Source organism: Mus caroli, unplaced genomic scaffold, assembly GCF_978045245.1.
Source record: "Mus caroli unplaced genomic scaffold, Mus_caroli_1 scaffold_19, whole genome shotgun sequence".
NCBI lineage: Eukaryota > Metazoa > Chordata > Mammalia > Rodentia > Muridae > Mus > Mus caroli.
The window spans coordinates 36,858,393-36,880,148 of record NW_028227274.1 but is presented as its reverse complement, the minus strand read 5'-3'; the positions used below and the strand labels follow the sequence as shown (position 1 = coordinate 36,880,148).

The 21,756-nt window shown below is 38.5% G+C and overlaps 1 protein-coding gene across 7 annotated transcripts in view; it reads left to right on the top strand.

Moving 5' to 3' along the window:
* The window catches only part of Nr3c1 (nuclear receptor subfamily 3 group C member 1), a 107,714-nt gene that overhangs the window by 40,725 nt on the left and 45,233 nt on the right, over positions 1-21,756 (top strand). The window lies entirely within an intron of this gene.

Sequence of the window (21,756 nt, the reverse complement as noted above, 5' to 3'; positions counted from 1 at the left end):
TTTTTTCTCTTTTTGTAGGGGAGTACCTCTATCAGTAACCCTATTCCATGGATTTTATTACACATTAGATATACTATCTAAATTTAGTAGCTATACTGATAAACCACATTGCTGATAAACATGAGACTATCCCCTTTCTATTTTTATTGTCTGATACTCTTAGGTAATCATGCATGCAAGGATAGTTTGTGAATTAAGGAGCTTTCAGTTTTTAAGAATAATAAATACTAACACTTTTTTCTAGGTGCATAAGTTTGGGAGGATTATGTAACTTGTTTAAAGACATTGACCAACTTTTTCTTTGATGGTGAAAAAGCTGCACTAAGGGCTGGAGAGAAGGCTTAGCATTTAAGGGTAGTTACTGCGCCTGCAGAGGGCCTGAGTTCTGTTCCCAGCACATACATTATGTGGCTCACAACTGCCTGTAAGTCCAGTTTCAGTGGCATCTGACACCTTTGGTATCTTTAGGCATCTTCACAGATGCGCACCTACCCAGATATATTTATGTATGCACATACATATACATACACACAAATGTACATATATTCATGTATATGTGTGTTTTCATTGTGTGGTCAAGTATGGAAAATAATTAAATGGCAGTTTAAATAGATACATACATTATTATAAACCTGATTTTGCAAATAGAAACATAGAAAACGTTTAATTAGAGCATTATCTGAAACATGCCATCTGAATCCCAGCTGGGTTTATGAAGGACAAAATATGAGAGCAGAATAGAGTTTTTAAAACTATTTCCCCCAAATAGAAAAACCCAGAATAATTGTTTGCTTTCTGAACCCCCACCTTGACAGGCTGTGTTATTGCCACTCTTATTTTGAAGCCATCTTGAGACACCTTGTAAACCATAAGAAGATGGACTTAGTGAACTGTAGAACTATACTAATATTCTTAGCCAGAAAATGTTAGTCCTCTGTTTGATTACTTATGTGTAAACCGTCAAAAATTTAACCAGCCTCAGGTTATAATATTTGTTTCTGTTGAGGATTATTTATGAGTTCAGCTAGGGTGTTCCCTTCCCCTCCTCTTCCTTGTCCCCCTCTCCCTTTTCCTCTATAAAACAGGCTATTGTGCAGCACAGGCTGCCCCCAAACTTGCCTTAACCTTCCACATGCCAGGCATACAACCCTTCATAGCAGAGGCCAGTTTGAATGTGCTTCCCTTCGACTCTCAAGCAGATGGTGCTCTGTAGTTAAGTCCCAGTGTATGCTTTCTTTTAAGTTATAAAGGAATTTAAGTAAACAGCTTATATACTTCTTTTTTTAGTATCGTGCAGAAAAAGTAAAGATTACTTACTTCTAAGCCTGATTTTTTTTTTTTGTCTCTCTGTTTATTTTATGTTCAAGAAAAAAGGCCTATCTTTGGCTTCAACTTGAAAGGAATTTGGTGAGTGCAGATATGGAGTCAATACAGTGTGAATTCCTACAGTAATTTCCGAAGTATTGTAGGTCCTTATTCCAGCTTCTCCATGTCCTAGAGAATTACCCATTTGTCACTACAGCCAACAGTTCCAGTTCACTGAAGTTATTTATACTAGCAGTCTGGAGTCATAGGATCAATGGGAAATTCAAATAGTTTCTACTTTTAGTCCTCAAAATGTGAAAAGGAAACTTAGCTTCTACTGACAGCCACTTAGGAACTGAACAGTCTTCATCCCGAGTCCCACGTGCATCTGCTCTCCTGTCTGTTGTTGGCAGCAGGTTAAGATGGCTGGATGCTGGCCTTTGAGACCATGGCACATGCTGCAGCAGACAGGTAGCGTGTCTTTTGTGGGATCATTGTGTTAGGACTGAAATTCTTTTGACTGAACTTCTTTATTGAGAATAGTCGAAGAACTTTTTTATACCTGTATTTAAAACCAGCTAGTTTCTTAAATTCTTATTATTCTTCCCCAAACTGTCAGATTTCAGTGGCTGAGAAAGAGGGACAAAGAGCCACCATCATGATATGGCAGTATTAAAGTCTCTGGGCACTAGAGCCTAATATAACCTAAGGAGGAATGTTGTTAAAGAAGAGGGGAAATATGCATAGTAATTCTTAGGCTTAACTTACTGATGACAAATGACCACTTGAACAATAGCATCATTAGACAGAGAGCCATGGTGTTCTAATAAGGAAGCCAAAAGGAAAAGTTAGAAAGCCACGGGGGGGGGGGGGGGCGGGGGGGGGAGAAAATGAAAATTTTTAATTTCTGTCTGGTGACTGGCTGTGTTTTGTTTTCTGTATGCCTCAGCTTCTGTATGGGCAGGGAGTCATCCCTAAGAAGCCTAGTGATGTCATTATGTTTGTAAAAGGAAGAGCTACAAAGACATTTCTAGGAAGCAGTTCTGCAGAAGGGTGGGTGGGAGGGCACTGGAGCATCACAGAGGTCTTCCAGCTGCACCTGTAGTGTCGAAGGCCTGCTGAGCTGGGTGCTGGGCACGAGTGAGATAGTGATCAGAGCCTGCTGGAGAACAGAGTGGGCAACTTTCCTACCTCTTCCTCCTTCCTTCCAATTTGCTTTTTTAAGTGTTTGCCCGAAGAAGGCTTATACCCTTGCTGGAGATGGAGTATGTGGTGAAGGGTTTGTGGGGATGAATCAGGAATGAAGGTCCATTCAGCTATTGGGAGTAAGAAAAGAGTAAGAAGGCTTGCAAGAAAGAGGATGAAAACTTAAAACTGATCCATTTATTAAGAGTGAGCAAAGGACAGATTTAAATCATCGTTAGATAGAGGAGTATGACTGCACTTGTTACCCTAAGGCTGTGCATGCAAGACCATGTTATGTTTCCTTGCCTAAGACTTGATTTTTCTTATACCTATGTGGGGGTGTCTTCGTATTCTCTAAGTGGAATATGGTTGTCAGTTTAGGTCCCCTGGCACAGGGTCTAAGCCTGGAGAACTTTTATCTGAAATATTTTCCCCAAATATCCACGTATTTCCCTGTCCTTCTTTATTTAGGTCACACTTGCATGTCACTTGCATAAGTGGGACCTCTGTCTCTATCTCAAATTGTACATCTTTCACACCTTATTTTGTCTGCTTTGATGTATTTAGGAACCTTATGTCCTCTGCATTACAGGTTTGCTCCACTGCTAAATCCCACCATCTAGAGTAGGACAGAGATGCTGAGAGTGTGAAGGAGCAAACTTGGCTCAGAAATCAGGAAGAAGGCTCAGACTTTAGTCTAAGAAAACCAGTCTTAAGACAGTAGTTGATGCAAATAGACAGAACATACATATGGTTTTAATTGTTGTCTGCTTCTAAATTTACTCTAAAACTTTAAATAGGATTGATCCTTGCAGTTTCTTAACAAGTTAGGGCAATAAAAGCTTGTAAATGATGTTTGTGAGGGCGCTTGGTTGTTTTGTTTGTTTGTTTGTTTCCTCCACTATATAACCTTCTGCTCTAGAACTTTACATTTTTTATTTATTCTTTAAAATTTTTTCATAAATGTATACAATACATCTTAATAATATTTGACCCCATTCTACCACTTCCTGGCTCCTTTCCCCAATGCTTCCCCAAGTTCTCTGCTTTATAAAAGCGGCCATGTCCAAGAAGAGATTCCCATATGCATATGGCTATCAGGATTTATTATTCTAGCAGATAAGCCAAAAAAAATGTACTCATTTATATCAACTTACCTAGAAAGGTAGGCAAGAAACCGTGGTTTGTTTTGTTGTTTTAGGTAGTTTGTAACACTGAATATTCTAGAAGAGGAGGAGTGGCCCATTTTCTCTCAATTGCTAAATTGTCTTTCTTCAGCTTACGGGTGTTTGGGGTTTGATTTATTGTACAATAAATCATCAACTTAAAAGGTTATTAGAAGGGTCTATCTTATAAGTATTTCAGATAACTGTCTAATTTGGCAAAGACAGATGATGATGATGATGAGAATAATAATAATAGTAATAATAATGCCAAGCCACACAGGGCTTAACTATTGAAAGAGAACTAGATGAGGTCTTTTAAGAGTGAACTTCTCTAGAGTTGAAGGAAAAGATGGGAACAGACCAAGGGCAGGGCTTTGGAGGGCATCCAGAAAGCAGCCACAAAAAACACTCAGTGAATATCTGGAGAATTAAGAGATAAAAATCTTAAAATGGGACGAGGAGAAAGTCTTTCATGATGTTGTATCAACTTGAGCTAAAGACATAACAGAGTTTGATGGTTACATGTGTGATGGTGTCCTTAAAACATACAAATGTCCTCAAAAATTAAGTCCTAAATGCGTCAGCAAAGCAAATGGTTAGTTTATTGTTTACAATACCTTTTAATTTGAAATATAGGTTAAAACATCTCATAGAAAATACCATTTGTCTGACGCCATGAGGCCATGAAAACTGAGATGCATTAGAAGTGAGGGCCAAAGCTAGGATCCCGAAGACAATAGATGGTGATTTGCATGTTGGTGAGTAAAGGTTCTTCGTTATCAGTGTGCCCAGAACACACATCACTAAAGAGTGTTCCATCCCTGTCGTGTGGAACATGGGGTAGAAACATGGGGTTCCAGCTGGAGGAAACCTAGACCTGACACAGTATCATATTGTACATCAGACTTCCTTGGCCTGAATCTATTAAGACCTATGTGACCTTGATCAAGTTTACAATCTATAAACCTTAGTTCCTTCGCTTTCGATATGGACACAAGGAGACACTGCTGTCGAATCATACAATACAGTCTGGCACTTACGCAGCACCCATGAGACATTAGCACTTAGTGATGTTGCTTCAGGCTGGAGAGCTTCTCGCGGCTTAAATGCTACATGGATGGTCTGTCTGGCCACAGCACCATGCCACTGCTCACAAGTGAGTCTCAGTGATAATTCTTAAGATGGGTTTATTATGGTTTTCAGAGTAATTATTATAATAAGTAGCGGTAGCCTTCACTTCTGGTAGTGTTATCAGATGTATGTTCTGACTTAAATATGAAGGGGAACTAAAAAAAAAAATGTATGTGTGATAGATGTTAAAAGGAGTGCTTCCTGTCAGGCTCTCTGCTTAACCCCTTCCATCTTCCCGCTCAACCACATGAGCTGTGGAGAGTCACTCACAAGTACAAGCATGTTTCCTTCTCCATGTTACAGTTCAAATAGCACTTTTACAAGTTTACAAATAAGGTTTGGCCATTCCCTCCCTCTCCCTTCCCTCCCTCATTCTACTTTAGTGAAGAAAATGAGATTAGATTTTAGGATAAACATTGTTGCAAAGTGCCTACTTGGTGGGATAAACACTGCTGTAGAGTGCCCTTTGGTGGGAAGCCGGAAGCCGGATTCTGAAACTTTTGTCTCACTGAATAAAACGTAGTGCGCCAGAAACTGTGCTTGGAACAGAATGAAAGCAAGCAGCTTTGGGATGGTAGCACACAACCACTTGTGTGTCAGTTTTAATGGATCCAATTTCTACAACTAAAATTTATGAGAAAGGTTAGGGGTTTGTGTCAGATAAGCACACCAGTGACCAGACATGCTAAAACATAGGGAGCCCCTCCAAAGGATTCTACTAGTCCTAAATGAAAATAAAGGAACAGAAGTGGGGAAAGAGATGTACTCAGCAGGCTGGGTAAGGCAAATAGTGTTTGCTCTGGCAGCAATGGCAAAGGTAAATGCTAAGGTTTAAGTTGCAAGGACGTCCTGCCGTCTGTAGACCACTCACTGTTGAACCTTTCAGTGATAACTCTAGAAGGGTTCATTACACTAGATCATGGAGAGAGGGAAGACAGGTGAATCATGTGGTTTCTGCTTCCCTGCCAGCTTCTCTTCTACTTTTAGGGTAAATTTTTGAAGTGTCCTTAGATGTTGAAAAAACACACTCGACTTTGTCTGTCTGTCAGTCTGCTTATTTTGATTAACCTCTGTTCTCTAGTTCTATCAGTTTTTCTGGAAATGACATGATTGTATTTTTCTTATACCTGAATAATGCTCCATAATGGAGATACACCTTATGCTATATCCATTCATCTGTTGATGGACACCTAGGCCGATCCCACAGCTCTGCTGTCCTGAATTGGACAGCACTACATTGAAGTGGGAAAGCATCTCTTCTTCCATCCACAGTCATGATGTTCATTGTATAAATACCCAGGAGTGCGGTTTGATCAAGTAGTCATTTTACCTTAGGGAAATATGCATTCTCTTTTACTGGTTTACACTCTCACCAATCTTATAGAAGGATGCCCCCTTTTCCACATCTTTTTGAGTTAACAGCCATTCTGAATTTCAGTATCGTTTTAATTTTTATTTTCCTGCTGGTTAAATATATTGAGCATTTTTTTTTAATGTTGAAACCATTTGTACTGTGGAGTGGTGACTGTTGATGTGGTTATTTCTGGCTATTACTTTGCTCTTTTGATATTAGGTTTTTCTGAGATCTTCATATAGCCTGAATTTTAATCCTTTGTCATACAAATGGTTGGCAAAGATTTTTCTCTCATGCTGTGAGCTCTCTCTACTTAGTTGATTGTTTCCTAGGCTGGGCATAGCCTTTTGAAGTTTTGTAATCTAATTCTTCAATTCCTTTGTTTCCTGTGCTACTGAGTCCTATTCAGGAATAGCCTCAGTTGAACTTTTGAAGTATTGCCCCTATCTGTGCTTCTAGTAGTTTCAAATTTTGGAGGTTTGCATTGAGGTATTTAATCTATTTTGAGTTGATTTTTTTTATATAGGGTGTGCAATAACGTGTAGTTGTAGTGGTCTTCCTGCCTGTGCCTATCCAGTGTCCCTAGCACTGCTTGTTAGAGAACCTTTTCTCCTGAGTCTGTTTTTAGCACTTTGATAGGAATCCATTGGCTGGAGCAAGTTGGATTTATTCCTGGGTCCTCTGTTGTATCCCTTTCATCTGTGTGCTTTTTTAATTTCTTTTTGTACCAGTGCTGTACTGTTCTTGTTACTGTGGCCTATGTAATTTATTTTGAAATTAACTATGTGATATCTATATCATTATATTTATTAATGATCAATACTGCTTTAGTAGACCTGTGTCTCTCTCACACACACACCTGAAATTCCAACACTCAGAAGAAGCCCATTAAAACTTTGAAGCCAGCTTGGTTGTAAAGGTACTATTTTTACCTTCTTAGTTGGGTTTATTCTGAATTTCATTCACTTATATTCTCTCTTCTCCTTCCTTCTTTCCCCTTCCTTCCTTCATTTCTTCCTGTGTCAGCTATTCCTTATTCTGTCCACTATATCAAATTTCCTCCTCAGCAAATTTATTATTGGTATATAGGAAAAGTACTGGGTTTTGTTTCCTGTTGCTTTGACGAATTTGTGTATCGGCTGCAAGAGCTCTTACGGTCTCTAGAGTCTTCCAGGTATGGAAGCAGGGCAGCGTAACTCCCTTCTTATGCATACCCAGGTCTTTTTTCTAGCTCAGTGGGTAGAGCTAAAATTCCAAGTACTACACTGAACGAAAGTGATGAGACTGGACACCCTCGTCTTGGTCCTAATTTTAGAGGAAAGTTTTTCTGTATTTCTCCATTCAGCAAGATGTTGGCTATGGGTTTGTCATACATAGTCTTTATTATTTCTGACCTATGGCTTTCCTATGTCATATTTAGTTTTCTACTGTAAAGGGTGATGGTTTTATCAAAGGCCTTTCTGCATTTGTTCATGATTATATACATTATATTCTTGATTATATTTATGTTCTGTATTGTCTTTATTTGTGTGTGTTAAACAATCCTTACATTCCTGGAATAAAACCAAATTGACATGGTATTTGATCATCTTAATGTGCTATTGAATTTACTTTGCAGTTATTTTATTAGAGGTTTTTGTAGGTGGTTCAGAAAGAGTAGTTTACAAAGTTTTGTTCTGTCTTAACAGGTCGGTTGCAGGGTAGCACTTGCTTCATAGAGTGAGGTTTGAGAAGGGTTCGTGCTCTCATTTTTGGACTCATTCGATGAGCACTGACATTTGGTTCTTTGTAGGAGTCTGCTGTATCTTACCAGAAACTCTTTAAGTAGGCTTGAGCTTTCTTTCTTAGGTGATTGTACTCTGTCCTCATTGTTTATTGTTGTTCTACTTATATCTTTATATCTTCTTGACTCTATGTTATTAGGTCCTATGTACCTAGAAAATCAACCATTTCTTTAAGATTTCCCAATCTATTCACGTATACTTTTCCAAAACATTTTCTAATAATGCTGGTATTTGTTGTTACATTTTTATTTTTGTCTCTACATTTTTAAGTGTCTTTCAGTGAGGTTGCCTCAAGGATTGTCAAGGATTGTCTTTTTGGGGAGGTGGGGGGATCTCTAAATCTTTTTTCTAGATTCATTTTATTGCTCTAAAAGGTGTGTGTCGGTGTGTGCACACATGTGCATCTAGGTCTGTGCGTGTGAGTGCTGGGCATCGGATTCCTCTGGAGCTGGAGTTAAAGGCAGCTTCGAGCTGTCCAGCATGGGTGCTGGGCATCACACTCAGGTCTTCTGCAAGAACGGTGTACATCCTTAGTCACTCAACTGTGCCGCCAGCCCTGAGACTCAATCTTGTTTCGGTTTTGCTTTGGAGTATTCTCTTGGGTTCTGCCTCTTGTATTGATGCACTCATCTTAGAATGTTTTTCCTTTTTATTGATTTTGAGTTGTTTGTCCATATTTTGGGAGACTTTGTGATGTGTTATCAAATTATTTTCATATCTGTATCCTTAATGTATGGTATACGCAGCTATAAACTTCCTCTGTGCCGTTCTTATAATGTCCCACATGGCATTCTGGAATGACACATTCCTCGGATGCAAACATTTTCCTCTTGTCTCCAGTGCCCCTCTGATCAGACGTAGACTGTAGTCCCCCATGTTTGTCATTTGCTCTTCTCCTTTAGTGTCTCAGCAAAGCTGAACGAACTCACTGTTTCATCTGAGCTGGCTGGCCAGTGAGCTCACTCCTCTTCACCAGGGTTGTGGGGTTACAGTTATCCATGTGCTACCTACCATGCTGAGTACTTCAGCCGTTCTGGGGGGTCTGACTCGGGTGTTCATGGTTGTCTACCACTATTACCAACTGAGTCATCTACCTGACTCTTTCCTGGTGTTCTTTATGTGAAATAATAATTTTCTTCTTTCATTTTGAATTGAAGGGATCTCTCTAGTACTTGTTGGAGGGCAGATCTATAAACAATACATCTTGTAGTACCTGAATTAGAATATTTGAATCCCCTTTAGTTTTCAAGTGTAGCATTGCTGGGTACAGAGGTCTTTGACATTTCATTCTTTCCATACTTTATTTCTTTTCTGTTACATTACTCTTTTTTTTCTTTCAAATAGTATTTATTGTTTTACCCCCAGCTGTCTTCTCTGAGACTCTGCTGCTCAGAAATTGTCTATGATGAATTACCTTCTCTTGCCTTCAGGATTCTCTGTCTGTAGATCTGATAGTTGAATTATGCTGTGCCTAAGTGCAGATCTTTTATGACATATTTGGAGTTCTTTGGGTGTTTGAGCGTCTCTCATTCCATGTGGGATTGTTCTGTTGATGTTGCATGTTAAGATATTTACATGTTCCCTCTCTTCATGACGTTATATTTATGTGTCTGCAGTCATAAGTGATGACATCCCACAGATCTCTCAAACTGTTGAGTGCTTTCCAGACCCTATGGCCACATACTGTCAATGGAGCTATCCGCAGGCTCACTGGTTCTCACCTCTCCTGTTCTAGCTTTAACATTTCTATCTGATTCTGTTTCATCTCTTCTAACTCTTTATTCATATTTTCAATATAGGGAGATATCAGTTTTATATTTCAGTTCTTTAGACATGGTTTTCTTCATGCCAGTGTATATATTTGAAATACTTAGCGCATAAGCTTTCCAAGCAGTATTTCTCTGTTGATTTCTTTTCTCCTGTTCATTGTCTAGCCTTTGTTTTTTTTACATCTTTTATTTTTATTGTTGTTGAAATGAGACATTTTAACATGGATTCATCCCTAAACTGAAATCCAAAATCTAATTATATTTTGAGTGCTAACATGATAGTTGTGGATTCTGGAGTATTCAGATTTCATGTTTCTGTTTTAGAGGTTTTGAGCCAGCACAGCTCTATACGTGTTTCACAGCTTGGAAAGGGAAACTCTGTAAGGGTCCCTCTGCTTGTAGTGTAGTATTGGCAGTCGGCAGTCGACATGCTTTCCTCCTTCTCCTGCATTAGTTCTTGATAAGCATTACAGACAGTGTTTAGTGTCTGTTCTCAGTTCTTCTATAAAGCTTATATTCGTGTACATTGTAAGTATCCTGACATCCCTCCTTCCCCCTCCCTCCCCCTTCCTCCCTCTCTCTCCCTCTCTGTCTCCATATATATATATATATATATATATATATATATACACACACACACACACATATATATACACATATACATATATATGCATACATATATATATATATATATATATACATACATACATAGTCACACGTATTTTAAAACTTTGTGCTCATCTAATAGTTGTACAGAAATTTCATTAAATGCCTAGGAGCAAAGCAACAGCTTCCAGTGTGTCGAGAGGTCCTGTGTTGCAGAAAGCAACACTTTCTGCTTTACCCTGCTTTGAGGGCTTTGGGTTCTCACAGTCAATAGGGATCCATAGCTTAGGTCTATCCAGGCCTTGCTGGCTGTTTACCACAGCTCTGCTCATGCTTATGGCCTCCTAGATCTCTAGGAATATGCCCATCCTCTTTAAAGCCGGACTCTCCAGCTTTTTCCAAGGGCTTTATCTAGTTTATTTACTATTCCTTGCAGCTGCAACTGTCACCTCAAGGTGCACAAACTAAGACATGTCAATAAATGTCTTCAGTAGCTCTCCTGTCCAAGTATAGCACGCTGCATCAAGCCAGTTTTATGGTAAGCAAAATAAAGATAATCGTTTTGAGGGGATCTGAACAAAGTCTAAGGAGGAATTCTGTGACTCTGTGTTACACTGAAGACTTTGGGGAAAGGCGCATTCCCTGCCAGTCACAAAGCATTGTAAGAATGTGCCGTGTTTAGGAGCAGGAAATTTCTTTGGGATTAAATCAAGATTCTTCCTTTTCTAGAAAATAACTTATAGAAAGCTTCCAGAGATATATCTCTATTCCATTTTCTTTTGTGACTCTTTTCAAATGGAAAGGTGTCTAGCCTCTGGTGTTGTAGACTGTGGGTTTAACTGAAGCAAGTGCTGCTGCCTGCTGCCTTCACGGTCATATTCTCTTCACTGACAAAAATTAGAAAAAGTCTGCACTTAGGAAAATCGATCTAAATCACGTCTGAGTTTAAAGTACAATATTCTGTTCACTGCCCGGCAAAGTGTCGGTCTAGATTTGCCTTTCAACCTGGCCGTTGTACTTTACCCCGTTCCCGTGGAGGCCATGTTGCTTTAGACTGCTGGTTTTTGCTTTGTTTCTGGTTCACTAGAGTTCAGGATGAACGTTTTCAGGTCTCCTACGGCAGTGGCTTTTAGCCTGTGGTGGAGAGGAGTGGCCACAGGCCATGTGTTTCTGTTGTCTCACTTACAGATAGCTGTGAAGAATCCCTGGGAGGCTCCAGAGAACCTTGGAACATGTAGAGGTGGATTGCTCGGCTTTCACTAAGTATTCTAGGGAGCGTTCGGACATCTAGGTGATTAGAAATACTTCTTATTGTCTTATTAAAAGTGTTATTCTATGTGGCAGCAAACATTTTGGGTTAAGCTTATTTTAGTGAACTGGTCAACAAAGGAAGCTGAAAGTTTGAGACTTAAGTCTGGCCTTGTGGCTTCAAACAGGAAACTCACAAATGTAAAACCTACCTGGGCTATAGAGAAAATTCAGGGACAGCCTGGGCTACTGTCTCTCAGAAAGTTAAAGCACTAAGGGCTTAAGCACTAGTAGAATGCTTACTCAGCATGGATAAGGCACTTACTTTAACCCTGAGAACCAAAGAAGAAATTGGAGACTATCATGTTTGCTCAAAATAGGGTTTACTGTGTATATTTGAGGTTTATAACAGTGCTAGCAATACTCATAAAAAAATAAAATGATTACTATCTTCTATCATATATAACATTGTATGTCACAATGGCAATAAAATCTACATTAAACAAAAATCTAATAAATAAAATCTTGATAGAGACTTCATGTACACATTTCTTAACTTGTTCGTTCTTTTGTGTCCTTTGACCCCCCCCCCATTGCCCTTACTCCCTTGTATATCTTTGAAACCTCTTTCTTTTTATCATGTGATCCTGTAAAGTTTTAATTTTTGCATCTGCTTATTTTATTTAGCATACTGTCTTCTTGGCCCACCCATGATGTATCCATCAACATCCTCTTTTGTGTGGCTGAATGGTGGTCTGGGAGTGTATAGTAGATTTTCTTTATCCATTTATCAGTTGATGGGCATTGTGATGCTGCAGGGACATCCTTACAAAGGGTTAATTCCATCACCCAGAAATCATTGCTGGGTTTTATAGAAGCTCTGTGTGTAACATTAGAAACCTCCATACTGTTTTTCATGTGCCTATGCCAATCTACACCCTGACCTGCTAAGAGGTCCTTTTCTATACATGGTCACCAATATATGCCTATCTCTAGTCTGTTTTGTCCTGTTTTCCTTTTCTGTCTTTTCTCTTCTCTTCTCCATTCCACCCCAATTTTGAGATTAGATCTCATTCCATAGCCCAGGCTGATTTAAACTCTGCAATCCTTCTGCTTCTCAAGAGAATTGTGTCCTTTGTGGGAGAGGGCTTTACTTAGTCTTTGCTCATTGTTGGAACTGGGTTGTTTGTTCTACTATTGAGTTGTCAAGATTTTCTTTTTAAGATGACAGTTACATTTCTCCCTTCCCTTTCTTGCCTCCAAACCCCTCCCCACTGTCCTTCGAATCCATGGCCCATTTTTCCTTTGTTATCGCATGTATACATGCATATACATATTTTTTCCTAAATATCTGTTCAGCACCACTTGGTGTGCTTTTCTCCAGGAAGGCTACCTCTACCATTCCTAGCTTTACTCAGCTGCAGATACTTCTTTGGGTATGGTTGAGGCCTCATGGGCTTTTCTCTGTCCACTTTGGCCTGTCCATTGGTACAGTTTTGGGTCAGCTCATGTTCAGGCAGTCATGCTGGTGAACCTTTGTGGATGTAGTTTCTGACATTACTAGGAGACACAGTCCCATAGCAAACCCTGTGATCCTCTGGCTCATACACAGTTCTGTAGCCCCCTCTTCCACAGCGTTCCCTGAGCCTTAGGTGTGGGAGTGTTTTCTAGATGAATCTACTGCAGTGGTTTCTGTCTGCTGCAGAGAGAAGTGTCTTTGATTGGGGCAAAGACAACACTTATCTGTGAGTAGAAGGACATATACTTACATTGGTAGGGACTATGTTGGTTTGGATTTTATAATTGGTATGTCTTTACCATATATGTGATTTGCAAATATTTTTTTACTAGTCTGTGGCCTGCTTTTGTTTTCCCCTGTATTTTATAAACTTAAGTTTAATGGAGTTAAATGTATGTACTTTTGCTTTTATAATATGAACATTTGATGATATATTCAAGTAATAACTACAAAGACCAATGTCAAAGACTTTTACCTCCATATTCTTTATGAGTTTGTGGTTTCTGATCATAGGACTTTTGTCCTATTTTAAGTTTACTTTTATCTATCATGTAAAGATACATCTAAAATTCCTTTTCCCCCCACATGCGTTCCCAGGTCTTGTTTCTATCTCTTTTTTGCCACTGTCAAAAGTCCATTTCCTTCTAGTCCATTGCCCTTCTATTTTGTCAGTGTGTGTCTGTTTTGTCTCAGTGCTGTATTGTTTTAACTGTCTGTGCAGTGTAGTAGTCAACCAGGAAGCTTCTAACTTAGTTTCTTAGTATTGATTTAGGTGTGCATTGTTTCTCGGTATGAAGTTTGGGGTTATTGTCTTCTATGGCTACCACAGTAGGAATTTTGATCGACTGCCCTAAATCTTCATTGATTGCACCATGAACATACTCAGTCTTCGTATTGTCTCTTTTATTTCTTTCCTCAATGATTTATAGTTTCCAGTGTGTACATTTTAATTTCATTGGTTAAATGTATTCCTATTCTTTAACTATAAATATCATTTTTCTTTTTTTGTAAATTGGGCTGTTACTTTAGTTTAAAAAATGGTACAAATTTTTTGTATGCTTAAAAAAAACCCAGCAAGTTTGAGAACTTGCTTTATATAGTGTTATAGCACTCACCTCTAAGGTAGATGATGTCTGTCTTCTTCTGATCTGTCTACTAATGGAACGATCAGGAGTTTCACTAGATATGACTAAGGGGGTGGGGGGGCAGGAATCTCTGGTAAAGATAATTTGTATAGCACAAGTGTTTTTAAATGTCTATTAAAAGAGTCAGTAAGAGCTGGAGAGGTGCTTTGTGGTTAAAAGCACTGGATGCTCTTCAAGAAGGTTCAATTTCCAACACTCCCATGGCAGCTCACAACCATCTGTAATTCTAGTTCCATTGGTTCTGATATATTCTTCTGGCCTTTGTGGGTACCAGGTTCACACACACAAACACACAAGCAAAACATTCATACACAAAATTTTTAAAAAGTTTTAAAATGTCAGCAAAAAGTTTGAGAGGATTAATAAAAAGATAGAACAAAATGTAAATGTGTAAATATTTCTTCCCACGAGGTGATCAGGTGGTGTTGCTAGCAAGAGGTACAGCTCCCCCGCTGCATGAACAAGAGCACCCTCAGCAGGAGATGGCTCCGCTGTGTGCAGAGGACAGCACTGTTCATTTTGCTTGGTCAGATGTTTGGTCAACACAGCATCTGCTGGTTTCTGTTACAGGTCTTGAGGTTGTAGTCAGCCATTAACCAAGGTTTCAGAGTCAGTTTTGATTCTGAAAGTCTTAACTGTCAACAGAAGCTGGGGACCTGGAGCAGGTGAGAGAAGGCCTAAGAATGCCGTAGAGACTTGGTCGCTATACTACTTACAAGAGAGGGTTGCATTATGACGGAACTGAGAAAGTGTATATTCTTCCAGGGAAGTTAACTAAGATTATATCAGCACAGCATTTTCTGCTCTGTTGAGTGTTAGGAATGCTATTTCCGAGGTGGTATTCTGCAAAACTATAAAAGGAAAAGTGTGGGTGGTGAGAGAAGAATGGGGGCACCACATCCCCGTTTGTAATTTAGGAGATGGGGTTAAGTTGCCTTTCAATAATTCAGTTAAATCTGAGGATTATAGAACTTTTGTAAAATTGTTTAGAATTTTGTACTTATTAAATAAAATACTTATCTTTCAAATTTATCCAATTTTAGCTTTTTATGCTGACATTCTCAATTTTATAGACAGTATATTCTTTCATTCAACTACCAAAGTGATTTTTTTTATTGTGTAAAATTGAAAAGTAGACACTAAAAGTGCATGTAAATAAATGGAATTACTGCTATAATTATTATATTTACTGAGTCAGATTTCAGTTTCCTTTGTGCAAATTCAAGTATGTAGCATTTGTGTCGACAAGCCACTTTGCTTTCCTGTAGCAGATACACTAATAATGCATTATAGATAGAAAACTTTCATCTCAGGGATGAATAATAGATGCTTCTGTAGCCCTTGGCTCTGAGTACGCACCTCTGCTGCTGTAGTAGGATTTTAATTTTATTATTTAACGTGTTTGGATATTTTGCCTGCATGTGTGCCTATGCACCACTTGCATGCTTAGTACCCAAGGAGGCCAGAATTGAACACTGGATCCTCTAGAACAGGAGTTAGAGACAGTTGAGAGCTGTTATCTGGGTGCCGGGGCCCAAACCCAAGTCCTCTGGAAGGGTATCCAGTACTCTTCACACTGAGATACCTCTCCAGCCCTGCCATGGAAGTATTTTTTTTTTCGTCTTGTTTATAAATTATAGCATTTTTCAGGGTGATAAATTTTGTACCTACCCAATTACTAACTCTTAGAAACTGATCAAAGTCTAATTTAGATTTTATAGCATAGTGACAATTTAGAAATACCCCATGAGTTGTGAGTCACAATTAATCTCAGCACTTTAGGTGTGTATTTATTTTTAAGCTCTTAAAAGGAATGGGCTAGTAATCTATTTCAGTGGTGGCATGCCGGCTTGCCTAGTATGTACAGCATTGGAGTCCATCCTGGCTGGGGTCAGGAGTGGTAAAGGAAAGAGAAAATGGAAAAGAGGAATGGGGAAAAGGAAAGATGAAAGTTTAACCTAAATGTGATAATTAACTATAAGCTTTTTCAGAAAACAACTACTTAGAAAATAGTTTACTATAATTTAGTAGTAAGCAGACCACATTCGCATGTGATCTCTATTTGAAAGAAACAAATCAAAAGTAAAGGCGGAAAAAGAAACACCAATCCAAGTACCGCAGAGCCTGAGCCACAAGACCACTGAAGAGAATCCACGAAGAAACATGCTCAGGGCAGGGCAGGGCAGGGCAGGGCAGGGCAGGGCAGGGCAGGGCAGGGCAGGGCAGGGCAGCCGAGATACCCACGAGCTCTGATGGGCTCAAAAACTAAAACTCAGCAGCAGCCTCATGTTGCTGATAGAGTAATTTGCTTTGCCAGTTGAACTTGGTTATTAAACATAACTGCTTATGTATGACAACAGAAATATCATGGAATGGTTTGTTTATAGTACAGTAAGAGGTGTATAAGTTCCTAAAATCTACTGGAAATTTGACTAGGAAAAAATAAATAAGGAGGAAGCTGGCAAGGTTAAATAGCACAGAGCAGTGCTTTCTGCCTGTGTTCACCAGGAGGCTGGGGGGCTTCAGGTTTTAGAAGCACCTTCCTTTTCCTACAGAACACGACCATGACGTCTGTCATTTCTGTAGTTCCTCGCCTTTTCACTGCATACATATGGCTTGAAATCATTTTCATTCCTAATATTTGTTGGTTTGCTCATAGGATTAAACTACGAAATATCTGAGACATGACCTCCTGCCTCTCGCTCATGTTAGCATTCACTAAATACTGAGGCAAGTTATCGTTTAAAGTTGTCCTCTAGTATAATAGATAAAGAGAGTTTTTATTACCTGTTCACCCCTGAATTAAACTAGACAATGAGGGATGAAAAAGGCTCTAAAGGGCTTAACACCAGTCACCATAGCTCCTGGGCGTAGACCCAAGGCACTCGGTTGTTTTTCTTGCCTACTTCTATTTTGATAATCAGAGCTTCTCTGTTTTTTACATACTCTGCTCTTTGGTTTTGTACTGTTGTGTTCATGCTAAGTACTAGTAAGAACAATTTCAATTAAATTATTTAAAGTTAAAATCTATTTTAAGGTAGATGTGTGGTCTTTAAAAAGTATAGTTAAAATTTACTTAAAATGCAGAAAAATAACCATTCTACTGTTGAGCACATTTTAAGATTGTTTATTAAAAATCACTTTAAAATGCTGGGTTATAAAAGGTGGGTTCAAAGATTTTGGAGTTCTCAAAATAATACCTACAAAGTTTAATAAAGCTCTTTTTTCTGTTAGTCTATTTTGGAAAGCATTCAGACTGTGCCTGTAAGTACTGCTTCTCTGTGATGATTGGAGGCAGGGAGTAAACAGCCTACTGTAAATGGGCCCCATGCCAGCTGGCTCCAGGCAGCCTCAAGCTTGTGACTTACAGTCAGGGTTAGGAAAATGCTTTTTAACTTGTTCATTTCCGTTTCTGTTAAATGTGGGAGGGAAGGCACATCATTTATTAAATACCATGCAAGATCTTGTAAAGCTTACATGTCTTAAAAGTTATCAGTAATATCACTGAATCTGAAATCCTCTAGCAGGAAAATGCAGAGTTTTAGAATCTATTTAACCTTCTCCTTGTTGAATGTACTTGGGGTCAGAGTTGGGAGCTGCTTTGACCTGTTTTCAATATATTCAGTTTACTGCCTAGTAGTATTTGGGGGAGAAATTATATGATATTTAAGAAATGAGGACTTTTTCATTTTGTGTGATAAAAAGCGAATTTAAAATAATTATTTTCTTATTTAAAATATGAAAAAGAGGAAAATGCTCAATTTGTTTTCACAGACATATCACACCTACAGCTTAGTTTAGAGCTGATAAACCACTTTAACTACCTAACTAGCTGAGTATCACTCCCATGATGGAAAAATGGAATCGAAGATTCTGGATAGATTTTTGTTCTTGTTGAAAAGCTAGTCAAAGGATAATGCTTTTCTTGAATATTCTGTCAATTATTTTGCAACTTGGGAAACATTTAAGTATCATATAACTAAATTATTCATTCAATTTTCTAAGATTGCTGTAGATATTTATTTACCGGAATAGGAAGTAAGGTTTTGTGTGTGTGTGTGTGTACTTGTAAAATGGAGAGTGAAATTTTTCAACATTGAAATTTCCAAATATATGAAACCTGAAATCTAAGAAAGCACTTTGTTTTAACAATAAGTTTTTAAACATGATGTAATATAGTAATTTCCATTATAGCTCTTTTACTTTTAAATACTTTATTCCATGCAGTAAAACTCTAAAAGACCAGGTTGGATTATTAGAAGCAATTAAAGCACCATGAGTTAGTGTACTTTTCAGTGACTCTAAACTAACACAGTTTCGAGATGTGCATGAAGTACACCAGGTTTTAGATGGTTGTTTTTTTCTGCTCAGTTTAAAACTATGGAAACAATTTTTAGAGGACATAGTATCTTCTAGTAAGCTGTTTATTTCTGCTTTCTGAACTAATATTTGCAAGTTTTCTTGGGTGGTATAACTCCTATTTCCCCTTGGGAGGGCAGCAGAAATGTATGGAATATAGGTTAAAATTTGGATTATTAGTTGTCATTTCATATGCTAATGTATTATTTATTAAAATTAGAATCGGTGGTGATGTAGATGATTCTAAGAAACTAGTAGACAATGTAAGGACATAATTAAGGTATTGAGTTTGAGTGACTTAAACTAATTAATTCTGACAGAGACACTAGCTAGACGTTATTTTGGTACTTTGTGCCCAAGTACTTAGCATATAAAGTACATGTTTGTCACCCCTAAGTGTGCGAAAGACCATGGTGAGTGCAAAGTGGATCCTGCAGCTAGTCACCAATTCAGTCTTCCTCACTAGCTACAGGACTTCCCAGAGCAGAATCTGGGAGACTGGTTCCCAGAAAGCCCTCATCATGTTCTGAGACTAAGATCTGAAAGGAAGATCTATGACAACAGTGGTCTGTACTGTTTATTTTGTGGCTTTAAAGAACATTTTGATAAAAACAAAGAAACATGCGAAGTTAAGATTTCTAAAATATGAATGAAAGTAACTTCTCTCTAATTGAGAACATGATAAATTCTAATTAGTAAAGAAAAAGTCATTTTGATAAAAACAAAGAAACATGCGAAGTTAAGATTTCTAAAATATGAATGAAAGTAACTTCTCTCTAATTGAGAACATGATAAATTCTAATTAGTAAAGAAAAAGTCTCTTGGCATTGTTTTATAAACCAATAAAATGCATCAGGGATAGCTAATTCTTGTTTCATGAAGTTCTGGGTTCACTATGGTAAAATTTCAAAGTATCAGTCTTGGCAAGGTAGTTTGTTTCTTTATGGTTGTTACCAGTGCAGAGTCATCTTTCCATGACTGACCCTAGGAGTCCTTTGCCACTGTCTGCCATAGAGAGTAATTCAGTACCAAGAAACAGTAGTGGGGACAGGAGCTTCTTCGCTAAGTGTTCTCTGTCATCATAGCTTGATGCCAAGCCATGTAACATACACATGCTTATGCAAAATACTGAAAAGCTGTAGTAAACTAACAAAACTAAAGTAATGGAATATGTTATACGAACATATAACATATCTTTCTTTGCCTGTGACCTTTATCACCTCTCAGATTTCTGAGAGGCCTCTAATCTGTCTGGTGTTAACCTGTCTTGAGTATGACAGTTGTGAAACTGGAAAGTCGTGGGACTGGCTAGTTCAGTGCTATAGGTTAGAATACTCGCTTCCAACTAGGAAGCACCACACACTTCCAAGATGGTTATTGCTTTAAAAGAAAAGGTATGTGTGCCTTTTTCCTCTTTCTTGTCATTGTACTTAGCTGAGAATTGAGAACCAGTGGTAATAGGATGGAAATGTTTTCTGTAACAGATTATTATTATGAAATCCATTATTAAAGTCTTAAAACACCCCCCCTTTGTTAGCCACATGTTTCACAGCACAACAAGGAATATATTTTTATGACAGATTTTTCTCTTAGATGTTGTTTATCTAGTGTTAGACTAAATAAAGACCCAGATCGTAAGAAAATGGTTCTCATCTGAGTGCCCATAATTTACATCTTGGCTCTTTAACTGTGGTTAATTTTTTAAAGCCATCATTTCGAGGCAGACTTTTGAATTGCAGGCCATATGAAGGACTTGAAGATTGAGACAAGTAGTGAGGCAGGGGTTAAATATCAAGTAGAGGGGTTGGATTTTTACCAACACTGTTAGACCTTAGGAGCCATATAAAATCATCTAACAGAACTGAGGGCAGTACTGTTAGTGTTACAAACAGCAGTGGTCTGGTCATATCTGTATGCAAGGATAGTAAGGGTTCAGAATAAAGACCTCACTGGAGTTGAGAGGGATGGTATGCATATCATAAAGGCAGCAAAGAATGATTATGCTTCTGAGCTAGACTGTTTTGCTCCATACTGTACCTTATAAATACTACTCTGGCAGTTGGATATAGGATAAACTGTATGTTTGGAGGGATATGACTATACCGCACTTTAGAGGTAAGAGTGACTTCCAGACTGCCTAAGATCTGATAAGAAACAAGGAGAGCATGAGCTAAAGTGGCCACAAAAGAAATGGGGAGCAGTTTTAGAAAGCTCTAGGAGGCAGTTGGTTAGAGCACCATTGGTTTCTATCTCTACTCATTGACTGGCTTTTCAAAAATTACTACTCGCCCGCTTGTCTCTAAATTCAGTGACACTCTCTGGTGACCTGCCATGCAGAAGTTCCATGCTATATACCAGTGTCCTGTTTATAGATTTCTTTCTAAGGTTTTTGCGATTCAGATCTCTCGATCTCCTTTAGGTTAGTTCCTTTGTTCTTCAGTGTTTGCAGAGCTCTTTCCCAGACCCTCTTCTCATTCCATCCCTCCTCCTGATAAATACCACCAGTTGCTTTATCTAGTGTCTTCCCAGCTCAAATCTAGTCTCTTACCTCCTGACCTATATGTATAACTACCTACTGGTATCTTATCTTACTGACAGGCCTCTCAAACTCAATATGTCCAAAATGCATTTCCTACTTATGGTATGTTCTAGTTCCTTTTGCTCCTTTATCCAGTACCTGAGAAGGTGCATTATGTCTTGTTAGTCCCCTGCCCGGAAGCTGAAATCTAGACAATACTCAAGTTGCCTTTTCTCCTCCCTGCCTATAGTTTTTAAGATGTGCATAAGTCCTTCATGGTGTGTGTGTGTGTGTGTGTGTGTGTGTGTGTGTGCATGGGGGGTGGGGGGAATCAAACCCAAGGCCTTACAAAAGAAAGGAAAACTTTGTACAACTGAGATACACTCCTTCATTACCACTTTGTGTCTCAATTGATCCTACCTTAAGGCAGGCTCCAATGATTTTTAAGTGGATTACTGAAACATCTTGACTGACATCCTTCCCATCTTCAGTGTGCTCCCTATTCTGTACCTATGGCTTTCAAGCATGCAGATAAGATCAGATCACTAGTGCTCGTAAGGAACAATTCAACTGCCCTTAGGTTAGTTAGACACTTTTATGTGGCTTATAAGATATTGCCTTAGTTAGGTTTATGTTGCTGAGATAAAGACCTTGATCAAAAACAACA